General features: G+C 54.9%; 8 non-coding genes across 8 annotated transcripts; all 8 read left to right on the forward strand.

The window, feature by feature from the left end:
* Window positions 1-761: 761 nt before the first annotated feature.
* LOC138563721 (5S ribosomal RNA) lies at window positions 762-880 on the forward strand. The gene has a single exon (XR_011299697.1). It is a non-coding gene; the product is annotated as a 5S ribosomal RNA (ribosomal RNA).
* A 2,944-nt stretch (window positions 881-3,824) lies between these two features.
* LOC138563733 (5S ribosomal RNA) lies at window positions 3,825-3,943 on the forward strand. Its single transcript, XR_011299710.1, has one exon. It is a non-coding gene; the product is annotated as a 5S ribosomal RNA (ribosomal RNA).
* A 2,944-nt stretch (window positions 3,944-6,887) lies between these two features.
* Window positions 6,888-7,006, forward strand: LOC138563745 (5S ribosomal RNA). The gene has a single exon (XR_011299722.1). It is a non-coding gene; the product is annotated as a 5S ribosomal RNA (ribosomal RNA).
* A 2,739-nt stretch (window positions 7,007-9,745) lies between these two features.
* On the forward strand, window positions 9,746-9,864 carry LOC138563757 (5S ribosomal RNA). The gene has a single exon (XR_011299734.1). It is a non-coding gene; the product is annotated as a 5S ribosomal RNA (ribosomal RNA).
* A 2,754-nt stretch (window positions 9,865-12,618) lies between these two features.
* On the forward strand, window positions 12,619-12,737 carry LOC138563768 (5S ribosomal RNA). Its single transcript, XR_011299745.1, has one exon. It is a non-coding gene; the product is annotated as a 5S ribosomal RNA (ribosomal RNA).
* A 2,937-nt stretch (window positions 12,738-15,674) lies between these two features.
* On the forward strand, window positions 15,675-15,793 carry LOC138563780 (5S ribosomal RNA). Its single transcript, XR_011299756.1, has one exon. It is a non-coding gene; the product is annotated as a 5S ribosomal RNA (ribosomal RNA).
* Window positions 15,794-18,532: 2,739 nt separating this feature from the next.
* LOC138563793 (5S ribosomal RNA) lies at window positions 18,533-18,651 on the forward strand. Its single transcript, XR_011299768.1, has one exon. It is a non-coding gene; the product is annotated as a 5S ribosomal RNA (ribosomal RNA).
* A 2,764-nt stretch (window positions 18,652-21,415) lies between these two features.
* LOC138563804 (5S ribosomal RNA) lies at window positions 21,416-21,534 on the forward strand. Its single transcript, XR_011299779.1, has one exon. It is a non-coding gene; the product is annotated as a 5S ribosomal RNA (ribosomal RNA).
* Window positions 21,535-22,016: the final 482 nt, after the last annotated feature.

A 22,016-nucleotide genomic window follows, 5' to 3' on the forward strand; every position in this document is an offset into this window, starting at 1 on the left:
TGACGCTTGGTAGAGTGAGTGCTAGTGTGGCTTGAGCTGAATTTACAGGCAGTTTCTTTGCAAACATGAATAGGCAAGCGGGTATTTCAAAAGTGGGTGCATGAAGCTGCTCGTTGCTTTTCCAAGCCGGCAGCTGTGGCTCCTGAGCTTGAGGCAAAAAAAGAGCAGCAGCACACTGCAGAGGACAGCGTTCAGCATTGCAAGAGGGGTGTGGACTTCAGAGCCGACACAGCACAAGAGGCTCGGAATCGGCTGACTCTTAGAGCAGAAACACACTGCCGAGGACAGCGTTCAGCATTGCAAGAGGGGTGTGGACGTCAGAGCCGACACAGCACAAGAGGCTCGGAATCGGCTGACTCTTAGTGCAGAAACACACTGCCGAGGACAGCGTTCAGCATTGCAAGAGGGGTGGGGACGTCACAGCCGACACAGCACAAGAGGCTCGGAATCGGCTGACTCTTAGTGCAGAAACACACTGCCGAGGACAGCGTTCAGCATTGCAAGAGGGGTGGGGACGTCACAGCCGACACAGCACAAGAGGCTCGGAATCGGCTGACTCTTAGTGCAGAAACACACTGCCGAGGACAGCGTTCAGCATTGCAAGAGGGGTGGGGACGTCAGAGCCGACACAGCACAAGAGGCTCGGAATCGGCACACTCTTAGAGCAGAAACACACTGCCGAGGACAGCGTTCAGCATTGCAAGAGGGGGGTGGATGCCGAGCTGACACAGCACAAGAGGCTCGGAATCGGCGCACTCCTCGCCTACGGCCATACCACCCTGAATGCGCCCGATCTCGTCCGATCTCGGAAGCTAAGCAGGGTCGGGCCTGGTTAGTACTTGGATGGGAGACCGCCTGGGAATACCAGGTGCTGTAGGCATTTTGCTACTCTGTCCCCGATAGGTGGCGTTCGTCTTCTCCGCCTTGAGCTATCATTTTCCTCCATTCTCCTTTTAATTTTAACAAACACAGCGCGTGAAAAAGGCAAAGGGGCAGCCAGCAGCCCTTGCTCCAATACAGACCCCCGTCAGTAGCGAACACGTTTTCGCCAAACTAACTTGGAGCAGCACACTCCAGCAGCGGGAGGCTGAATCGACGGCAGCTTGTCGGCTCGGATGGAGCAAAAAAGAGCAGCTCGTGTCCCTGCCAAAGCTCCTTCAGCGTCTTTCTGTTTTCTCTCGAGTGGGCCCTTTCCCTGCCATTGAAACGTGGACACGCAAGGCCCCCTACAGCTAGTGGAGGGAAGTGGATGGGTCTCATCTGCATATGTGGGGTCTAGAGGTAGAGTGCACCTTGGGAGACAGGGGGACACTTGGAGCGGGAACTGCTCACGGGGGGAGAGGGGCCTTCAAGAGGCAGGAAGGGAGGCCACATCATGCCTCTCGTCTCCATAGCCAGGCCTCTGGATGGGGAAGAAGTGGCGGTCACCCTAAGCTTCCTAGAAGTCCCAGCTGGGCCCCATGCTACCTAATAATCTCGCCTGATCGAGCCTGATCGAGCGCTGGTCGAGCCTTCAGCCTAGGGGCCCAGGAGCCCAGGAGCCCAGGGTCTGGCCTCGGTCCTTCCCATGTGCAGGGAGTCGGCCTTCAGCTGATGCCTGACCTGGGCAGGGCTGGGCTGGGCTGGGCTGGGCTGGGCTGGGGGCCTCAGCTGCTGTTCCTGGGCTTGCTTCTTTCCTGGACGTGTAGGCCACCCGCCGGAGAAGGTGAGGCCCTCAGCTGACATTGCCCTCCGCCTTCCCGACGCTTGGGTGAGTGCTAGTGTGGTTTGATCTGAATTTACGGGCGGCTTCTTTGCAAACGTTTGCCAAACCAACTTGGAGCACCAATGGGGTAGAGAATCAGCCTTCAGCTGATGCCTGCCTGCGCTGTGCTGGGTTGGGGGCCTCAGTTGCTGTTACTGGGCCTGCTTCTTTCCTGCACTTGTAGGCCACCAGCCGGAGAAGGTAAGGGCTGCAACCAACATCGCCCTCTGCCTTCCAAGGGGTCGAGGAGACTGGAGCAGGAAAATTGGGTGTGTGTTTATTTCTTATTTTTTAGAGGTGCTTTTTTTTCCTTTTTATAAGGAACCGCCGCTTGGGTGAGTGCTAGTGTGGCTTGAGCTGAATTTACAGGCAGCTTCTTTGCAAACATTTGCCAAACCAACTTGGAGCAGCACTGGGTTAGAGAGTCAGCCTTCAGGTGTTCCCTGCATGGGCTAGGCTGGGCTGGGGGCCTCAGTTGCTGTTACTGGGCCTGCTTCTTTCCTGAACTTGTAGGCCACCAGCCGGAGAAGGTAAGGGCCTCAACCAACATCGCCCTTTGCCTTCCAAGGAGTCGAGGAGACCGGAGCAGGAAAATTGTGTGTGTGTTTATTTCTTATTTTTTAGAGGTGCTTTTTTCCCCCTTTTTATAAGGAACCGACGCTTGGGTGAGTGCTAGTGTGGTTTGATCTGAATTTACGGGCGGCTTCTTTGCAAACGTTTGCCAAACCAACTTGGAGCACCACTGGGTTAGAGAATCAGCCTTCAGCTGATGCCTGCCTGGGCTGTGCTGGGTTGGGGGCCTCAGTTGCTGTTACTGGGCCTGCTTCTTTCCTGCACTTGTAGGCCACCAGCCGGAGAAGGTAAGGGCCGCAACCAACATCGCCCTCTGCCTTCCAAGGAGTCGAGGAGACCGGAGCAGGAAAATTGTGTGTGTGTTTATTTCTTATTTTTTAGAGGTGCTTTTTTTCCTTTTTATAAGGACCCGACGCTTGGGTGAGTGCTAGTGTGGCTTGAGCTGAATTTACAGGCAGCTTCTTTGCAAACTTTTGCCAAACCAACTTGGAGCAGCACTGGGTTAGAGAGTCAGCCTTCAGGTGTTCCCTGCATGGGCTGGGCTGGGCTGGGGGCCTCGGTTGCTGTTACTGGGCCTGCTTCTTTCCTGCACTCGTAGACCACCAGCAGAGAAGGTAAGGAAGGGCCTTAACCCACGTCGACCTCTGCCTTCCAAAGAGTCGAGGAGACCCCAGCAGGAAAATTGTGTGTGTGTGTGTGTGTTTATTTCTTTCTTTTAGAGATTTATTTTTATTTTTGTAAGGAACTGACGCTTGGTAGAGTGAGTGCTAGTGTGGCTTGAGCTGAATTTACAGGCAGTTTCTTTGCAAACATGAATAGGCAAGCGGGTATTTCAAAAGTGGGTGCATGAAGCTGCTCGTTGCTTTTCCAAGCCGGCAGCTGTGGCTCCTGAGCTTGAGGCAAAAAAAGAGCAGCAGCACACTGCAGAGGACAGCGTTCAGCATTGCAAGAGGGGTGTGGACTTCAGAGCCGACACAGCACAAGAGGCTCGGAATCGGCTGACTCTTAGAGCAGAAACACACTGCCGAGGACAGCGTTCAGCATTGCAAGAGGGGTGTGGACGTCAGAGCCGACACAGCACAAGAGGCTCGGAATCGGCTGACTCTTAGTGCAGAAACACACTGCCGAGGACAGCGTTCAGCATTGCAAGAGGGGTGGGGACGTCACAGCCGACACAGCACAAGAGGCTCGGAATCGGCTGACTCTTAGTGCAGAAACACACTGCCGAGGACAGCGTTCAGCATTGCAAGAGGGGTGGGGACGTCACAGCCGACACAGCACAAGAGGCTCGGAATCGGCTGACTCTTAGTGCAGAAACACACTGCCGAGGACAGCGTTCAGCATTGCAAGAGGGGTGGGGACGTCAGAGCCGACACAGCACAAGAGGCTCGGAATCGGCACACTCTTAGAGCAGAAACACACTGCCGAGGACAGCGTTCAGCATTGCAAGAGGGGGGTGGATGCCGAGCTGACACAGCACAAGAGGCTCGGAATCGGCGCACTCCTCGCCTACGGCCATACCACCCTGAATGCGCCCGATCTCGTCCGATCTCGGAAGCTAAGCAGGGTCGGGCCTGGTTAGTACTTGGATGGGAGACCGCCTGGGAATACCAGGTGCTGTAGGCATTTTGCTACTCTGTCCCCGATAGGTGGCGTTCGTCTTCTCCGCCTTGAGCTATCATTTTCCTCCATTCTCCTTTTAATTTTAACAAACACAGCGCGTGAAAAAGGCAAAGGGGCAGCCAGCAGCCCTTGCTCCAATACAGACCCCCGTCAGTAGCGAACACGTTTTCGCCAAACTAACTTGGAGCAGCACACTCCAGCAGCGGGAGGCTGAATCGACGGCAGCTTGTCGGCTCGGATGGAGCAAAAAAGAGCAGCTCGTGTCCCTGCCAAAGCTCCTTCAGCGTCTTTCTGTTTTCTCTCGAGTGGGCCCTTTCCCTGCCATTGAAACGTGGACACGCAAGGCCCCCTACAGCTAGTGGAGGGAAGTGGATGGGTCTCATCTGCATATGTGGGGTCTAGAGGTAGAGTGCACCTTGGGAGACAGGGGGACACTTGGAGCGGGAACTGCTCACGGGGGGAGAGGGGCCTTCAAGAGGCAGGAAGGGAGGCCACATCATGCCTCTCGTCTCCATAGCCAGGCCTCTGGATGGGGAAGAAGTGGCGGTCACCCTAAGCTTCCTAGAAGTCCCAGCTGGGCCCCATGCTACCTAATAATCTCGCCTGATCGAGCCTGATCGAGCGCTGGTCGAGCCTTCAGCCTAGGGGCCCAGGAGCCCAGGAGCCCAGGGTCTGGCCTCGGTCCTTCCCATGTGCAGGGAGTCGGCCTTCAGCTGATGCCTGACCTGGGCAGGGCTGGGCTGGGCTGGGCTGGGCTGGGCTGGGGGCCTCAGCTGCTGTTCCTGGGCTTGCTTCTTTCCTGGACGTGTAGGCCACCCGCCGGAGAAGGTGAGGCCCTCAGCTGACATTGCCCTCCGCCTTCCCGACGCTTGGGTGAGTGCTAGTGTGGTTTGATCTGAATTTACGGGCGGCTTCTTTGCAAACGTTTGCCAAACCAACTTGGAGCACCAATGGGGTAGAGAATCAGCCTTCAGCTGATGCCTGCCTGCGCTGTGCTGGGTTGGGGGCCTCAGTTGCTGTTACTGGGCCTGCTTCTTTCCTGCACTTGTAGGCCACCAGCCGGAGAAGGTAAGGGCTGCAACCAACATCGCCCTCTGCCTTCCAAGGGGTCGAGGAGACTGGAGCAGGAAAATTGGGTGTGTGTTTATTTCTTATTTTTTAGAGGTGCTTTTTTTTCCTTTTTATAAGGAACCGACGCTTGGGTGAGTGCTAGTGTGGCTTGAGCTGAATTTACAGGCAGCTTCTTTGCAAACATTTGCCAAACCAACTTGGAGCAGCACTGGGTTAGAGAGTCAGCCTTCAGGTGTTCCCTGCATGGGCTAGGCTGGGCTGGGGGCCTCAGTTGCTGTTACTGGGCCTGCTTCTTTCCTGAACTTGTAGGCCACCAGCCGGAGAAGGTAAGGGCCTCAACCAACATCGCCCTTTGCCTTCCAAGGAGTCGAGGAGACCGGAGCAGGAAAATTGTGTGTGTGTTTATTTCTTATTTTTTAGAGGTGCTTTTTTCCCCCTTTTTATAAGGAACCGACGCTTGGGTGAGTGCTAGTGTGGTTTGATCTGAATTTACGGGCGGCTTCTTTGCAAACGTTTGCCAAACCAACTTGGAGCACCACTGGGTTAGAGAATCAGCCTTCAGCTGATGCCTGCCTGGGCTGTGCTGGGTTGGGGGCCTCAGTTGCTGTTACTGGGCCTGCTTCTTTCCTGCACTTGTAGGCCACCAGCCGGAGAAGGTAAGGGCCGCAACCAACATCGCCCTCTGCCTTCCAAGGAGTCGAGGAGACCGGAGCAGGAAAATTGTGTGTGTGTTTATTTCTTATTTTTTAGAGGTGCTTTTTTTCCTTTTTATAAGGACCCGACGCTTGGGTGAGTGCTAGTGTGGCTTGAGCTGAATTTACAGGCAGCTTCTTTGCAAACTTTTGCCAAACCAACTTGGAGCAGCACTGGGTTAGAGAGTCAGCCTTCAGGTGTTCCCTGCATGGGCTGGGCTGGGCTGGGGGCCTCGGTTGCTGTTACTGGGCCTGCTTCTTTCCTGCACTCGTAGACCACCAGCAGAGAAGGTAAGGAAGGGCCTTAACCCACGTCGACCTCTGCCTTCCAAAGAGTCGAGGAGACCCCAGCAGGAAAATTGTGTGTGTGTGTGTGTGTTTATTTCTTTCTTTTAGAGATTTATTTTTATTTTTGTAAGGAACTGACGCTTGGTAGAGTGAGTGCTAGTGTGGCTTGAGCTGAATTTACAGGCAGTTTCTTTGCAAACATGAATAGGCAAGCGGGTATTTCAAAAGTGGGTGCATGAAGCTGCTCGTTGCTTTTCCAAGCCGGCAGCTGTGGCTCCTGAGCTTGAGGCAAAAAAAGAGCAGCAGCACACTGCAGAGGACAGCGTTCAGCATTGCAAGAGGGGTGTGGACTTCAGAGCCGACACAGCACAAGAGGCTCGGAATCGGCTGACTCTTAGAGCAGAAACACACTGCCGAGGACAGCGTTCAGCATTGCAAGAGGGGTGTGGACGTCAGAGCCGACACAGCACAAGAGGCTCGGAATCGGCTGACTCTTAGTGCAGAAACACACTGCCGAGGACAGCGTTCAGCATTGCAAGAGGGGTGGGGACGTCACAGCCGACACAGCACAAGAGGCTCGGAATCGGCTGACTCTTAGTGCAGAAACACACTGCCGAGGACAGCGTTCAGCATTGCAAGAGGGGTGGGGACGTCACAGCCGACACAGCACAAGAGGCTCGGAATCGGCTGACTCTTAGTGCAGAAACACACTGCCGAGGACAGCGTTCAGCATTGCAAGAGGGGTGGGGACGTCAGAGCCGACACAGCACAAGAGGCTCGGAATCGGCACACTCTTAGAGCAGAAACACACTGCCGAGGACAGCGTTCAGCATTGCAAGAGGGGGGTGGATGCCGAGCTGACACAGCACAAGAGGCTCGGAATCGGCGCACTCCTCGCCTACGGCCATACCACCCTGAATGCGCCCGATCTCGTCCGATCTCGGAAGCTAAGCAGGGTCGGGCCTGGTTAGTACTTGGATGGGAGACCGCCTGGGAATACCAGGTGCTGTAGGCATTTTGCTACTCTGTCCCCGATAGGTGGCGTTCGTCTTCTCCGCCTTGAGCTATCATTTTCCTCCATTCTCCTTTTAATTTTAACAAACACAGCGCGTGAAAAAGGCAAAGGGGCAGCCAGCAGCCCTTGCTCCAATACAGACCCCCGTCAGTAGCGAACACGTTTTCGCCAAACTAACTTGGAGCAGCACACTCCAGCAGCGGGAGGCTGAATCGACGGCAGCTTGTCGGCTCGGATGGAGCAAAAAAGAGCAGCTCGTGTCCCTGCCAAAGCTCCTTCAGCGTCTTTCTGTTTTCTCTCGAGTGGGCCCTTTCCCTGCCATTGAAACGTGGACACGCAAGGCCCCCTACAGCTAGTGGAGGGAAGTGGATGGGTCTCATCTGCATATGTGGGGTCTAGAGGTAGAGTGCACCTTGGGAGACAGGGGGACACTTGGAGCGGGAACTGCTCACGGGGGGAGAGGGGCCTTCAAGAGGCAGGAAGGGAGGCCACATCATGCCTCTCGTCTCCATAGCCAGGCCTCTGGATGGGGAAGAAGTGGCGGTCACCCTAAGCTTCCTAGAAGTCCCAGCTGGGCCCCATGCTACCTAATAATCTCGCCTGATCGAGCCTGATCGAGCGCTGGTCGAGCCTTCAGCCTAGGGGCCCAGGAGCCCAGGAGCCCAGGGTCTGGCCTCGGTCCTTCCCATGTGCAGGGAGTCGGCCTTCAGCTGATGCCTGACCTGGGCAGGGCTGGGCTGGGCTGGGCTGGGCTGGGGGCCTCAGCTGCTGTTCCTGGGCTTGCTTCTTTCCTGGACGTGTAGGCCACCCGCCGGAGAAGGTGAGGCCCTCAGCTGACATTGCCCTCCGCCTTCCCGACGCTTGGGTGAGTGCTAGTGTGGTTTGATCTGAATTTACGGGCGGCTTCTTTGCAAACGTTTGCCAAACCAACTTGGAGCACCAATGGGGTAGAGAATCAGCCTTCAGCTGATGCCTGCCTGCGCTGTGCTGGGTTGGGGGCCTCAGTTGCTGTTACTGGGCCTGCTTCTTTCCTGCACTTGTAGGCCACCAGCCGGAGAAGGTAAGGGCTGCAACCAACATCGCCCTCTGCCTTCCAAGGGGTCGAGGAGACTGGAGCAGGAAAATTGGGTGTGTGTTTATTTCTTATTTTTTAGAGGTGCTTTTTTTTCCTTTTTATAAGGAACCGACGCTTGGGTGAGTGCTAGTGTGGCTTGAGCTGAATTTACAGGCAGCTTCTTTGCAAACATTTGCCAAACCAACTTGGAGCAGCACTGGGTTAGAGAGTCAGCCTTCAGGTGTTCCCTGCATGGGCTAGGCTGGGCTGGGGGCCTCAGTTGCTGTTACTGGGCCTGCTTCTTTCCTGAACTTGTAGGCCACCAGCCGGAGAAGGTAAGGGCCTCAACCAACATCGCCCTTTGCCTTCCAAGGAGTCGAGGAGACCGGAGCAGGAAAATTGTGTGTGTGTTTATTTCTTATTTTTTAGAGGTGCTTTTTTCCCCCTTTTTATAAGGAACCGACGCTTGGGTGAGTGCTAGTGTGGTTTGATCTGAATTTACGGGCGGCTTCTTTGCAAACGTTTGCCAAACCAACTTGGAGCACCACTGGGTTAGAGAATCAGCCTTCAGCTGATGCCTGCCTGGGCTGTGCTGGGTTGGGGGCCTCAGTTGCTGTTACTGGGCCTGCTTCTTTCCTGCACTTGTAGGCCACCAGCCGGAGAAGGTAAGGGCCGCAACCAACATCGCCCTCTGCCTTCCAAGGAGTCGAGGAGACCGGAGCAGGAAAATTGTGTGTGTGTTTATTTCTTATTTTTTAGAGGTGCTTTTTTTCCTTTTTATAAGGACCCGACGCTTGGGTGAGTGCTAGTGTGGCTTGAGCTGAATTTACAGGCAGCTTCTTTGCAAACTTTTGCCAAACCAACTTGGAGCAGCACTGGGTTAGAGAGTCAGCCTTCAGGTGTTCCCTGCATGGGCTGGGCTGGGCTGGGGGCCTCGGTTGCTGTTACTGGGCCTGCTTCTTTCCTGCACTCGTAGACCACCAGCAGAGAAGGTAAGGAAGGGCCTTAACCCACGTCGACCTCTGCCTTCCAAAGAGTCGAGGAGACCCCAGCAGGAAAATTGTGTGTGTGTGTGTGTGTTTATTTCTTTCTTTTAGAGATTTATTTTTATTTTTGTAAGGAACTGACGCTTGGTAGAGTGAGTGCTAGTGTGGCTTGAGCTGAATTTACAGGCAGTTTCTTTGCAAACATGAATAGGCAAGCGGGTATTTCAAAAGTGGGTGCATGGAGCTGCTCGTTGCTTTTCCAAGCCGGCAGCTGTGGCTCCTGAGCTTGAGGCAAAAAAAGAGCAGCAGCACACTGCAGAGGACAGCGTTCAGCATTGCAAGAGGGGTGTGGACTTCAGAGCCGACACAGCACAAGAGGCTCGGAATCGGCTGACTCTTAGAGCAGAAACACACTGCCGAGGACAGCGTTCAGCATTGCAAGAGGGGTGTGGACGTCAGAGCCGACACAGCACAAGAGGCTCGGAATCGGCTGACTCTTAGTGCAGAAACACACTGCCGAGGACAGCGTTCAGCATTGCAAGAGGGGTGGGGACGTCAGAGCCGACACAGCACAAGAGGCTCGGAATCGGCACACTCTTAGAGCAGAAACACACTGCCGAGGACAGCGTTCAGCATTGCAAGAGGGGGGTGGATGCCGAGCTGACACAGCACAAGAGGCTCGGAATCGGCGCAGTCCTCGCCTACGGCCATACCACCCTGAATGCGCCCGATCTCGTCCGATCTCGGAAGCTAAGCAGGGTCGGGCCTGGTTAGTACTTGGATGGGAGACCGCCTGGGAATACCAGGTGCTGTAGGCATTTTGCTACTCTGTCCCCGATAGGTGGCGTTCGTCTTCTCCGCCTTGAGCTATCATTTTCCTCCATTCTCCTTTTAATTTTAACAAACACAGCGCGTGAAAAAGGCAAAGGGGCAGCCAGCAGCCCTTGCTCCAATACAGACCCCCGTCAGTAGCGAACACGTTTTCGCCAAACTAACTTGGAGCAGCACACTCCAGCAGCGGGAGGCTGAATCGACGGCAGCTTGTCGGCTCGGATGGAGCAAAAAAGAGCAGCTCGTGTCCCTGCCAAAGCTCCTTCAGCGTCTTTCTGTTTTCTCTCGAGTGGGCCCTTTCCCTGCCATTGAAACGTGGACACGCAAGGCCCCCTACAGCTAGTGGAGGGAAGTGGATGGGTCTCATCTGCATATGTGGGGTCTAGAGGTAGAGTGCACCTTGGGAGACAGGGGGACACTTGGAGCGGGAACTGCTCACGGGGGGAGAGGGGCCTTCAAGAGGCAGGAAGGGAGGCCACATCATGCCTCTCGTCTCCATAGCCAGGCCTCTGGATGGGGAAGAAGTGGCGGTCACCCTAAGCTTCCTAGAAGTCCCAGCTGGGCCCCATGCTACCTAATAATCTCGCCTGATCGAGCCTGATCGAGCGCTGGTCGAGCCGAGGCGAGCCTTCAGCCTAGGGGCCCAGGAGCCCAGGAGCCCAGGGTCTGGCCTCGGTCCTTCCCATGTGCAGGGAGTCGGCCTTCAGCTGATGCCTGACCTGGGCAGGGCTGGGCTGGGCTGGGCTGGGCTGGGCTGGGGGCCTCAGCTGCTGTTCCTGGGCTTGCTTCTTTCCTGGACGTGTAGGCCACCCGCCGGAGAAGGTGAGGCCCTCAGCTGACATTGCCCTCCGCCTTCCCGACGCTTGGGTGAGTGCTAGTGTGGTTTGATCTGAATTTACGGGCGGCTTCTTTGCAAACGTTTGCCAAACCAACTTGGAGCACCAATGGGGTAGAGAATCAGCCTTCAGCTGATGCCTGCCTGCGCTGTGCTGGGTTGGGGGCCTCAGTTGCTGTTACTGGGCCTGCTTCTTTCCTGCACTTGTAGGCCACCAGCCGGAGAAGGTAAGGGCTGCAACCAACATCGCCCTCTGCCTTCCAAGGGGTCGAGGAGACTGGAGCAGGAAAATTGGGTGTGTGTTTATTTCTTATTTTTTAGAGGTGCTTTTTTTTCCTTTTTATAAGGAACCGACGCTTGGGTGAGTGCTAGTGTGGCTTGAGCTGAATTTACAGGCAGCTTCTTTGCAAACATTTGCCAAACCAACTTGGAGCAGCACTGGGTTAGAGAGTCAGCCTTCAGGTGTTCCCTGCATGGGCTAGGCTGGGCTGGGGGCCTCAGTTGCTGTTACTGGGCCTGCTTCTTTCCTGAACTTGTAGGCCACCAGCCGGAGAAGGTAAGGGCCTCAACCAACATCGCCCTTTGCCTTCCAAGGAGTCGAGGAGACCGGAGCAGGAAAATTGTGTGTGTGTTTATTTCTTATTTTTTAGAGGTGCTTTTTTCCCCCTTTTTATAAGGAACCGACGCTTGGGTGAGTGCTAGTGTGGTTTGATCTGAATTTACGGGCGGCTTCTTTGCAAACGTTTGCCAAACCAACTTGGAGCACCACTGGGTTAGAGAATCAGCCTTCAGCTGATGCCTGCCTGGGCTGTGCTGGGTTGGGGGCCTCAGTTGCTGTTACTGGGCCTGCTTCTTTCCTGCACTTGTAGGCCACCAGCCGGAGAAGGTAAGGGCCGCAACCAACATCGCCCTCTGCCTTCCAAGGAGTCGAGGAGACCGGAGCAGGAAAATTGTGTGTGTGTTTATTTCTTATTTTTTAGAGGTGCTTTTTTTCCTTTTTATAAGGACCCGACGCTTGGGTGAGTGCTAGTGTGGCTTGAGCTGAATTTACAGGCAGCTTCTTTGCAAACTTTTGCCAAACCAACTTGGAGCAGCACTGGGTTAGAGAGTCAGCCTTCAGGTGTTCCCTGCATGGGCTGGGCTGGGCTGGGGGCCTCGGTTGCTGTTACTGGGCCTGCTTCTTTCCTGCACTCGTAGACCACCAGCAGAGAAGGTAAGGAAGGGCCTTAACCCACGTCGACCTCTGCCTTCCAAAGAGTCGAGGAGACCCCAGCAGGAAAATTGTGTGTGTGTGTGTGTGTTTATTTCTTTCTTTTAGAGATTTATTTTTATTTTTGTAAGGAACTGACGCTTGGTAGAGTGAGTGCTAGTGTGGCTTGAGCTGAATTTACAGGCAGTTTCTTTGCAAACATGAATAGGCAAGCGGGTATTTCAAAAGTGGGTGCATGGAGCTGCTCGTTGCTTTTCCAAGCCGGCAGCTGTGGCTCCTGAGCTTGAGGCAAAAAAAGAGCAGCAGCACACTGCAGAGGACAGCGTTCAGCATTGCAAGAGGGGTGTGGACTTCAGAGCCGACACAGCACAAGAGGCTCGGAATCGGCTGACTCTTAGAGCAGAAACACACTGCCGAGGACAGCGTTCAGCATTGCAAGAGGGGTGTGGACGTCAGAGCCGACACAGCACAAGAGGCTCGGAATCGGCTGACTCTTAGTGCAGAAACACACTGCCGAGGACAGCGTTCAGCATTGCAAGAGGGGTGGGGACGTCAGAGCCGACACAGCACAAGAGGCTCGGAATCGGCACACTCTTAGAGCAGAAACACACTGCCGAGGACAGCGTTCAGCATTGCAAGAGGGGGGTGGATGCCGAGCTGACACAGCACAAGAGGCTCGGAATCGGCGCAGTCCTCGCCTACGGCCATACCACCCTGAATGCGCCCGATCTCGTCCGATCTCGGAAGCTAAGCAGGGTCGGGCCTGGTTAGTACTTGGATGGGAGACCGCCTGGGAATACCAGGTGCTGTAGGCATTTTGCTACTCTGTCCCCGATAGGTGGCGTTCGTCTTCTCCGCCTTGAGCTATCATTTTCCTCCATTCTCCTTTTAATTTTAACAAACACAGCGCGTGAAAAAGGCAAAGGGGCAGCCAGCAGCCCTTGCTCCAATACAGACCCCCGTCAGTAGCGAACACGTTTTCGCCAAACTAACTTGGAGCAGCACACTCCAGCAGCGGGAGGCTGAATCGACGGCAGCTTGTCGGCTCGGATGGAGCAAAAAAGAGCAGCTCGTGTCCCTGCCAAAGCTCCTTCAGCGTCTTTCTGTTTTCTCTCGAGTGGGCCCTTTCCCTGCCATTGAAACGTGGACACGCAAGGCCCCCTACAGCTAGTGGAGGGAAGTGGATGGGTCTCATCTGCATATGTGGGGTCTAGAGGTAGAGTGCACCTTGGGAGACAGGGGGACACTTGGAGCGGGAACTGCTCACGGGGGGAGAGGGGCCTTCAAGAGGCAGGAAGGGAGGCCACATCATGCCTCTCGTCTCCATAGCCAGGCCTCTGGATGGGGAAGAAGTGGCGGTCACCCTAAGCTTCCTAGAAGTCCCAGCTGGGCCCCATGCTACCTAATAATCTCGCCTGATCGAGCCTGATCGAGCGCTGGTCGAGCCTTCAGCCTAGGGGCCCAGGAGCCCAGGAGCCCAGGGTCTGGCCTCGGTCCTTCCCATGTGCAGGGAGTCGGCCTTCAGCTGATGCCTGACCTGGGCAGGGCTGGGCTGGGCTGGGCTGGGCTGGGGGCCTCAGCTGCTGTTCCTGGGCTTGCTTCTTTCCTGGACGTGTAGGCCACCCGCCGGAGAAGGTGAGGCCCTCAGCTGACATTGCCCTCCGCCTTCCCGACGCTTGGGTGAGTGCTAGTGTGGTTTGATCTGAATTTACGGGCGGCTTCTTTGCAAACGTTTGCCAAACCAACTTGGAGCACCAATGGGGTAGAGAATCAGCCTTCAGCTGATGCCTGCCTGCGCTGTGCTGGGTTGGGGGCCTCAGTTGCTGTTACTGGGCCTGCTTCTTTCCTGCACTTGTAGGCCACCAGCCGGAGAAGGTAAGGGCTGCAACCAACATCGCCCTCTGCCTTCCAAGGGGTCGAGGAGACTGGAGCAGGAAAATTGGGTGTGTGTTTATTTCTTATTTTTTAGAGGTGCTTTTTTTTCCTTTTTATAAGGAACCGACGCTTGGGTGAGTGCTAGTGTGGCTTGAGCTGAATTTACAGGCAGCTTCTTTGCAAACATTTGCCAAACCAACTTGGAGCAGCACTGGGTTAGAGAGTCAGCCTTCAGGTGTTCCCTGCATGGGCTAGGCTGGGCTGGGGGCCTCAGTTGCTGTTACTGGGCCTGCTTCTTTCCTGAACTTGTAGGCCACCAGCCGGAGAAGGTAAGGGCCTCAACCAACATCGCCCTTTGCCTTCCAAGGAGTCGAGGAGACCGGAGCAGGAAAATTGTGTGTGTGTTTATTTCTTATTTTTTAGAGGTGCTTTTTTCCCCCTTTTTATAAGGAACCGACGCTTGGGTGAGTGCTAGTGTGGTTTGATCTGAATTTACGGGCGGCTTCTTTGCAAACGTTTGCCAAACCAACTTGGAGCACCACTGGGTTAGAGAATCAGCCTTCAGCTGATGCCTGCCTGGGCTGTGCTGGGTTGGGGGCCTCAGTTGCTGTTACTGGGCCTGCTTCTTTCCTGCACTTGTAGGCCACCAGCCGGAGAAGGTAAGGGCCGCAACCAACATCGCCCTCTGCCTTCCAAGGAGTCGAGGAGACCGGAGCAGGAAAATTGTGTGTGTGTTTATTTCTTATTTTTTAGAGGTGCTTTTTTTCCTTTTTATAAGGACCCGACGCTTGGGTGAGTGCTAGTGTGGCTTGAGCTGAATTTACAGGCAGCTTCTTTGCAAACTTTTGCCAAACCAACTTGGAGCAGCACTGGGTTAGAGAGTCAGCCTTCAGGTGTTCCCTGCATGGGCTGGGCTGGGCTGGGGGCCTCGGTTGCTGTTACTGGGCCTGCTTCTTTCCTGCACTCGTAGACCACCAGCAGAGAAGGTAAGGAAGGGCCTTAACCCACGTCGACCTCTGCCTTCCAAAGAGTCGAGGAGACCCCAGCAGGAAAATTGTGTGTGTGTGTGTGTGTTTATTTCTTTCTTTTAGAGATTTATTTTTATTTTTGTAAGGAACTGACGCTTGGTAGAGTGAGTGCTAGTGTGGCTTGAGCTGAATTTACAGGCAGTTTCTTTGCAAACATGAATAGGCAAGCGGGTATTTCAAAAGTGGGTGCATGGAGCTGCTCGTTGCTTTTCCAAGCCGGCAGCTGTGGCTCCTGAGCTTGAGGCAAAAAAAGAGCAGCAGCACAGTGCAGAGGACAGCGTTCAGCATTGCAAGAGGGGTGTGGACTTCAGAGCCGACACAGCACAAGAGGCTCGGAATCGGCTGACTCTTAGAGCAGAAACACACTGCCGAGGACAGCGTTCAGCATTGCAAGAGGGGTGTGGACGTCAGAGCCGACACAGCACAAGAGGCTCGGAATCGGCTGACTCTTAGTGCAGAAACACTGCCGAGGACAGCGTTCAGCATTGCAAGAGGGGTGTGGACTTCAGAGCCGACACAGCACAAGAGGCTCGGAATCGGCTGACTCTTAGAGCAGAAACACACTGCCGAGGACAGCGTTCAGCATTGCAAGAGGGGTGTGGACGTCAGAGCCGACACAGCACAAGAGGCTCGGAATCGGCTGACTCTTAGTGCAGAAACACACTGCCGAGGACAGCGTTCAGCATTGCAAGAGGGGTGGGGACGTCAGAGCCGACACAGCACAAGAGGCTCGGAATCGGCACACTCTTAGAGCAGAAACACACTGCCGAGGACAGCGTTCAGCATTGCAAGAGGGGGGTGGATGCCGAGCTGACACAGCACAAGAGGCTCGGAATCGGCGCAGTCCTCGCCTACGGCCATACCACCCTGAATGCGCCCGATCTCGTCCGATCTCGGAAGCTAAGCAGGGTCGGGCCTGGTTAGTACTTGGATGGGAGACCGCCTGGGAATACCAGGTGCTGTAGGCATTTTGCTACTCTGTCCCCGATAGGTGGCGTTCGTCTTCTCCGCCTTGAGCTATCATTTTCCTCCATTCTCCTTTTAATTTTAACAAACACAGCGCGTGAAAAAGGCAAAGGGGCAGCCAGCAGCCCTTGCTCCAATACAGACCCCCGTCAGTAGCGAACACGTTTTCGCCAAACTAACTTGGAGCAGCACACTCCAGCAGCGGGAGGCTGAATCGACGGCAGCTTGTCGGCTCGGATGGAGCAAAAAAGAGCAGCTCGTGTCCCTGCCAAAGCTCCTTCAGCGTCTTTCTGTTTTCTCTCGAGTGGGCCCTTTCCCTGCCATTGAAACGTGGACACGCAAGGCCCCCTACAGCTAGTGGAGGGAAGTGGATGGGTCTCATCTGCATATGTGGGGTCTAGAGGTAGAGTGCACCTTGGGAGACAGGGGGACACTTGGAGCGGGAACTGCTCACGGGGGGAGAGGGGCCTTCAAGAGGCAGGAAGGGAGGCCACATCATGCCTCTCGTCTCCATAGCCAGGCCTCTGGATGGGGAAGAAGTGGCGGTCACCCTAAGCTTCCTAGAAGTCCCAGCTGGGCCCCATGCTACCTAATAATCTCGCCTGATCGAGCCTGATCGAGCGCTGGTCGAGCCTTCAGCCTAGGGGCCCAGGAGCCCAGGAGCCCAGGGTCTGGCCTCGGTCCTTCCCATGTGCAGGGAGTCGGCCTTCAGCTGATGCCTGACCTGGGCAGGGCTGGGCTGGGCTGGGCTGGGCTGGGGGCCTCAGCTGCTGTTCCTGGGCTTGCTTCTTTCCTGGACGTGTAGGCCACCCGCCGGAGAAGGTGAGGCCCTCAGCTGACATTGCCCTCCGCCTTCCCGACGCTTGGGTGAGTGCTAGTGTGGTTTGATCTGAATTTACGGGCGGCTTCTTTGCAAACGTTTGCCAAACCAACTTGGAGCACCAATGGGGTAGAGAATCAGCCTTCAGCTGATGCCTGCCTGCGCTGTGCTGGGTTGGGGGCCTCAGTTGCTGTTACTGGGCCTGCTTCTTTCCTGCACTTGTAGGCCACCAGCCGGAGAAGGTAAGGGCTGCAACCAACATCGCCCTCTGCCTTCCAAGGGGTCGAGGAGACTGGAGCAGGAAAATTGGGTGTGTGTTTATTTCTTATTTTTTAGAGGTGCTTTTTTTTCCTTTTTATAAGGAACCGACGCTTGGGTGAGTGCTAGTGTGGCTTGAGCTGAATTTACAGGCAGCTTCTTTGCAAACATTTGCCAAACCAACTTGGAGCAGCACTGGGTTAGAGAGTCAGCCTTCAGGTGTTCCCTGCATGGGCTAGGCTGGGCTGGGGGCCTCAGTTGCTGTTACTGGGCCTGCTTCTTTCCTGAACTTGTAGGCCACCAGCCGGAGAAGGTAAGGGCCTCAACCAACATCGCCCTTTGCCTTCCAAGGAGTCGAGGAGACCGGAGCAGGAAAATTGTGTGTGTGTTTATTTCTTATTTTTTAGAGGTGCTTTTTTCCCCCTTTTTATAAGGAACCGACGCTTGGGTGAGTGCTAGTGTGGTTTGATCTGAATTTACGGGCGGCTTCTTTGCAAACGTTTGCCAAACCAACTTGGAGCACCACTGGGTTAGAGAATCAGCCTTCAGCTGATGCCTGCCTGGGCTGTGCTGGGTTGGGGGCCTCAGTTGCTGTTACTGGGCCTGCTTCTTTCCTGCACTTGTAGGCCACCAGCCGGAGAAGGTAAGGGCCGCAACCAACATCGCCCTCTGCCTTCCAAGGAGTCGAGGAGACCGGAGCAGGAAAATTGTGTGTGTGTTTATTTCTTATTTTTTAGAGGTGCTTTTTTTCCTTTTTATAAGGACCCGACGCTTGGGTGAGTGCTAGTGTGGCTTGAGCTGAATTTACAGGCAGCTTCTTTGCAAACTTTTGCCAAACCAACTTGGAGCAGCACTGGGTTAGAGAGTCAGCCTTCAGGTGTTCCCTGCATGGGCTGGGCTGGGCTGGGGGCCTCGGTTGCTGTTACTGGGCCTGCTTCTTTCCTGCACTCGTAGACCACCAGCAGAGAAGGTAAGGAAGGGCCTTAACCCACGTCGACCTCTGCCTTCCAAAGAGTCGAGGAGACCCCAGCAGGAAAATTGTGTGTGTGTGTGTGTGTTTATTTCTTTCTTTTAGAGATTTATTTTTATTTTTGTAAGGAACTGACGCTTGGTAGAGTGAGTGCTAGTGTGGCTTGAGCTGAATTTACAGGCAGTTTCTTTGCAAACATGAATAGGCAAGCGGGTATTTCAAAAGTGGGTGCATGGAGCTGCTCGTTGCTTTTCCAAGCCGGCAGCTGTGGCTCCTGAGCTTGAGGCAAAAAAAGAGCAGCAGCACACTGCAGAGGACAGCGTTCAGCATTGCAAGAGGGGTGTGGACTTCAGAGCCGACACAGCACAAGAGGCTCGGAATCGGCTGACTCTTAGAGCAGAAACACACTGCCGAGGACAGCGTTCAGCATTGCAAGAGGGGTGTGGACGTCAGAGCCGACACAGCACAAGAGGCTCGGAATCGGCTGACTCTTAGTGCAGAAACACACTGCCGAGGACAGCGTTCAGCATTGCAAGAGGGGTGGGGACGTCAGAGCCGACACAGCACAAGAGGCTCGGAATCGGCACACTCTTAGAGCAGAAACACACTGCCGAGGACAGCGTTCAGCATTGCAAGAGGGGGGTGGATGCCGAGCTGACACAGCACAAGAGGCTCGGAATCGGCGCAGTCCTCGCCTACGGCCATACCACCCTGAATGCGCCCGATCTCGTCCGATCTCGGAAGCTAAGCAGGGTCGGGCCTGGTTAGTACTTGGATGGGAGACCGCCTGGGAATACCAGGTGCTGTAGGCATTTTGCTACTCTGTCCCCGATAGGTGGCGTTCGTCTTCTCCGCCTTGAGCTATCATTTTCCTCCATTCTCCTTTTAATTTTAACAAACACAGCGCGTGAAAAAGGCAAAGGGGCAGCCAGCAGCCCTTGCTCCAATACAGACCCCCGTCAGTAGCGAACACGTTTTCGCCAAACTAACTTGGAGCAGCACACTCCAGCAGCGGGAGGCTGAATCGACGGCAGCTTGTCGGCTCGGATGGAGCAAAAAAGAGCAGCTCGTGTCCCTGCCAAAGCTCCTTCAGCGTCTTTCTGTTTTCTCTCGAGTGGGCCCTTTCCCTGCCATTGAAACGTGGACACGCAAGGCCCCCTACAGCTAGTGGAGGGAAGTGGATGGGTCTCATCTGCATATGTGGGGTCTAGAGGTAGAGTGCACCTTGGGAGACAGGGGGACACTTGGAGCGGGAACTGCTCACGGGGGGAGAGGGGCCTTCAAGAGGCAGGAAGGGAGGCCACATCATGCCTCTCGTCTCCATAGCCAGGCCTCTGGATGGGGAAGAAGTGGCGGTCACCCTAAGCTTCCTAGAAGTCCCAGCTGGGCCCCATGCTACCTAATAATCTCGCCTGATCGAGCCTGATCGAGCGCTGGTCGAGCCGAGGCGAGCCTTCAGCCTAGGGGCCCAGGAGCCCAGGAGCCCAGGGTCTGGCCTCGGTCCTTCCCATGTGCAGGGAGTCGGCCTTCAGCTGATGCCTGACCTGGGCAGGGCTGGGCTGGGCTGGGCTGGGCTGGGCTGGGCTGGGCTGGGGGCCTCAGCTGCTGTTCCTGGGCTTGCTTCTTTCCTGGACGTGTAGGCCACCCGCCGGAGAAGGTGAGGCCCTCAGCTGACATTGCCCTCCGCCTTCCCGACGCTTGGGTGAGTGCTAGTGTGGTTTGATCTGAATTTACGGGCGGCTTCTTTGCAAACGTTTGCCAAACCAACTTGGAGCACCAATGGGGTAGAGAATCAGCCTTCAGCTGATGCCTGCCTGCGCTGTGCTGGGTTGGGGGCCTCAGTTGCTGTTACTGGGCCTGCTTCTTTCCTGCACTTGTAGGCCACCAGCCGGAGAAGGTAAGGGCTGCAACCAACATCGCCCTCTGCCTTCCAAGGGGTCGAGGAGACTGGAGCAGGAAAATTGGGTGTGTGTTTATTTCTTATTTTTTAGAGGTGCTTTTTTTTCCTTTTTATAAGGAACCGACGCTTGGGTGAGTGCTAGTGTGGCTTGAGCTGAATTTACAGGCAGCTTCTTTGCAAACATTTGCCAAACCAACTTGGAGCAGCACTGGGTTAGAGAGTCAGCCTTCAGGTGTTCCCTGCATGGGCTAGGCTGGGCTGGGGGCCTCAGTTGCTGTTACTGGGCCTGCTTCTTTCCTGAACTTGTAGGCCACCAGCCGGAGAAGGTAAGGGCCTCAACCAACATCGCCCTTTGCCTTCCAAGGAGTCGAGGAGACCGGAGCAGGAAAATTGTGTGTGTGTTTATTTCTTATTTTTTAGAGGTGCTTTTTTCCCCCTTTTTATAAGGAACCGACGCTTGGGTGAGTGCTAGTGTGGTTTGATCTGAATTTACGGGCGGCTTCTTTGCAAACGTTTGCCAAACCAACTTGGAGCACCACTGGGTTAGAGAATCAGCCTTCAGCTGATGCCTGCCTGGGCTGTGCTGGGTTGGGGGCCTCAGTTGCTGTTACTGGGCCTGCTTCTTTCCTGCACTTGTAGGCCACCAGCCGGAGAAGGTAAGGGCCGCAACCAACATCGCCCTCTGCCTTCCAAGGAGTCGAGGAGACCGGAGCAGGAAAATTGTGTGTGTGTTTATTTCTTATTTTTTAGAGGTGCTTTTTTTCCTTTTTATAAGGACCCGACGCTTGGGTGAGTGCTAGTGTGGCTTGAGCTGAATTTACAGGCAGCTTCTTTGCAAACTTTTGCCAAACCAACTTGGAGCAGCACTGGGTTAGAGAGTCAGCCTTCAGGTGTTCCCTGCATGGGCTGGGCTGGGCTGGGGGCCTCGGTTGCTGTTACTGGGCCTGCTTCTTTCCTGCACTCGTAGACCACCAGCAGAGAAGGTAAGGAAGGGCCTTAACCCACGTCGACCTCTGCCTTCCAAAGAGTCGAGGAGACCCCAGCAGGAAAATTGTGTGTGTGTGTGTGTGTTTATTTCTTTCTTTTAGAGATTTATTTTTATTTTTGTAAGGAACTGACGCTTGGTAGAGTGAGTGCTAGTGTGGCTTGAGCTGAATTTACAGGCAGTTTCTTTGCAAACATGAATAGGCAAGCGGGTATTTCAAAAGTGGGTGCATGGAGCTGCTCGTTGCTTTTCCAAGCCGGCAGCTGTGGCTCCTGAGCTTGAGGCAAAAAAAGAGCAGCAGCACACTGCAGAGGACAGCGTTCAGCATTGCAAGAGGGGTGTGGACTTCAGAGCCGACACAGCACAAGAGGCTCGGAATCGGCTGACTCTTAGAGCAGAAACACACTGCCGAGGACAGCGTTCAGCATTGCAAGAGGGGTGTGGACGTCAGAGCCGACACAGCACAAGAGGCTCGGAATCGGCTGACTCTTAGTGCAGAAACACACTGCCGAGGACAGCGTTCAGCATTGCAAGAGGGGTGGGGACGTCAGAGCCGACACAGCACAAGAGGCTCGGAATCGGCACACTCTTAGAGCAGAAACACACTGCCGAGGACAGCGTTCAGCATTGCAAGAGGGGGGTGGATGCCGAGCTGACACAGCACAAGAGGCTCGGAATCGGCGCACTCCTCGCCTACGGCCATACCACCCTGAATGCGCCCGATCTCGTCCGATCTCGGAAGCTAAGCAGGGTCGGGCCTGGTTAGTACTTGGATGGGAGACCGCCTGGGAATACCAGGTGCTGTAGGCATTTTGCTACTCTGTCCCCGATAGGTGGCGTTCGTCTTCTCCGCCTTGAGCTATCATTTTCCTCCATTCTCCTTTTAATTTTAACAAACACAGCGCGTGAAAAAGGCAAAGGGGCAGCCAGCAGCCCTTGCTCCAATACAGACCCCCGTCAGTAGCGAACACGTTTTCGCCAAACTAACTTGGAGCAGCACACTCCAGCAGCGGGAGGCTGAATCGACGGCAGCTTGTCGGCTCGGATGGAGCAAAAAAGAGCAGCTCGTGTCCCTGCCAAAGCTCCTTCAGCGTCTTTCTGTTTTCTCTCGAGTGGGCCCTTTCCCTGCCATTGAAACGTGGACACGCAAGGCCCCCTACAGCTAGTGGAGGGAAGTGGATGGGTCTCATCTGCATATGTGGGGTCTAGAGGTAGAGTGCACCTTGGGAGACAGGGGGACACTTGGAGCGGGAACTGCTCACGGGGGGAGAGGGGCCTTCAAGAGGCAGGAA

This window comes from Ambystoma mexicanum, chromosome 1q (assembly GCF_040938575.1).
Source record: "Ambystoma mexicanum isolate Mex_15411 chromosome 1q, UKY_AmexF1_1, whole genome shotgun sequence".
In the NCBI taxonomy this organism is placed as follows: domain Eukaryota; kingdom Metazoa; phylum Chordata; class Amphibia; order Caudata; family Ambystomatidae; genus Ambystoma; species Ambystoma mexicanum.